The 2,094-nt window shown below is 41.3% G+C and overlaps 1 protein-coding gene across 1 annotated transcript in view; it reads right to left on the bottom strand.

Moving 5' to 3' along the window:
• tmem88a (transmembrane protein 88 a) overlaps window positions 1–2,094 on the bottom strand; it is a 4,322-nt gene that overhangs the window by 554 nt on the left and 1,674 nt on the right. The window lies entirely within an intron of this gene.

The raw sequence follows: 2,094 nt of genomic DNA on the forward strand, positions 1-2,094 counted from the left end.
TCTATCTATCTATCTATCTATCTATCTATCTATCTATCTATCTATCTCCATCCATCCATCCATCCATATAGATATATATATATACACACACACAGGTGCTGGTCATGAAATTAGAATATCATGAAAATGTTTATTTATTTCAGTAATTCCGTTCAAAAAGTGAAACTTGTATATTATATTCATTCATTACACACAGACTGATATATTTCAAATGTTTATTTCTTTTAATGTTGATGATTATAACTGACAACTAATGAAAACTCCAAATTCAGTATCTCAGAAAATTAGAACATTACTTAAGACCAATAAAAATAATAATAATTAAAAAAAAAGATTTTTAGAAATGTTGGCCAACTTTAAAGTATGAACATGAAAAGTATGAGCATGTACAGCACTCAATACTTAGTTGTTGCTCCTTTTGCCTGGATTATTGCATCAATGCAGTGTGGCATGGAGTCAATCGGTCTGTGGCACTGCTCAGGTGTTATGAGCCCAGGATGCTCTGATAGTGGCCTTCAACTCTTCTGAATTGTTGGGTCTGGTGTATCACATCTTCCTCTTCACAATACCTCATAGATTTTCTATGGGGTAAGGTCAGGCGAGTTTGCTGGCCAGTTAAGAACAGGGATACCATGGTCCTTAAACCAGGTACTGGTAGCTTTGGCACTGGGTGCAGGTGCCAAGTCCTATTGGAAAATTAAATCTACATCTCCATAAAGTTGGTCAGCAGCAGGAAGCATGAAGTGCTCTAAAACTTCCTGGTAGATGCTGCGTTGACCTTGGACCTCAGAAAACACAGTGGACCAACACCAGCAGATGACATGGCACCCCAAACCACCACAGACTGTGGAAACTTGACACTGGACCTCAAGCAACGTGGATTCTGTACATCTCCTCTCTTCCTCCAAACTCTGGGACCTTGATTTCCAAAGGAAATGCAAAATTTACTTTCATCAGAGAACATAACTTTGGATCACTCAGCAGCAGTCCCAGGCGAGACACTTCTGATGCTTTCTCTTGTTCAAGAGTGGCTTGACACAAGGAATGCGTCAGCTGAAACCCTTTGTCTTGCATATGTCTGAGCGTGGTGGTTCTTGAAGCACTGACTCCAGCTGCAGTCCACTCTTTGTAAATCTCCCCCACATTTTTGGAATGGGTTTTATTTCACCATCCTCTCCAGGGTGCAATTATCCCTTTTGCTTTTTTTTTTTTTTTTTTTCCTACCACATCATTTCCTTCCCTTCACCTCTCTAATAATGTGCTTGGACACAGAGCTGGGGCAGCACGGTGGCGCAACTGGTAGAGCTGCTGCCTCTCAGCGAGAAGGTCCTGGGTTCAAACCCCGGTCCAGGGGCCTTCTGGGTGGAGTTTGCATGTTCTCTCCGTGCATGCGTGGGTTTTCTCCGGGTGCTCCGGTTTCCTCCCACAGACCAAAAACATGCATGTTAGGCTGATTGGTAACTCTAAATTGTCCCTAGGTGTGAGTGAGAGAGTGAATGGTTGGTTGTTTGTCTCGTTTGTCTCTATGTGTCCCTGTGATGGACTTGCGACTCGTCCAGGGTGTACCCCGCCCCTCGCACAGTGATTGCTGGACATGGGCACCAGCGACCCCCGTGACCCAAAATGGAATAAGCGGGTAAAGATAATGGATGGATGGACACAGAGCTCTGTGAACAGCCAGCCTCTTTAGCAATGACCTTTTGTGTCTTGCCCTCCTTTTGCAAAGTGTCAATGGTCGTATTTTGGACAAAGTCAGCTGTCTTCCCCATGATTGTGTAGCCTACAGAACTAGACTGAGAGACCATTTAAAGACCTTTGCAAAGTGTTTTGAGGTTAATTAGCTGATTAGAGTGTGACACCAGGTGTCTTCAATATTGAACCTTTTCACAATATTCTAATTTTCTGAGATACTGAATTTGGGGTTTTCATTAGTTGTCAGTTATAATCATCAACATTAAAAGAAATAAACATTTGAAATTTATCAGTCTGCATGTAATGAATGAATATAATATAAAAGTTTCACTTTTTGAATAGAAGTACTAAAATAAATCAACTTTTTCATGATATTCTAATTTTATGACCAGCACCTGTAGT

The sequence above is a fragment of the Nematolebias whitei genome, chromosome 14 (assembly GCF_014905685.2).
Source record: "Nematolebias whitei isolate Nwh7 chromosome 14, NemWhi1, whole genome shotgun sequence".
In the NCBI taxonomy this organism is placed as follows: Eukaryota; Metazoa; Chordata; class Actinopteri; order Cyprinodontiformes; family Rivulidae; genus Nematolebias; species Nematolebias whitei.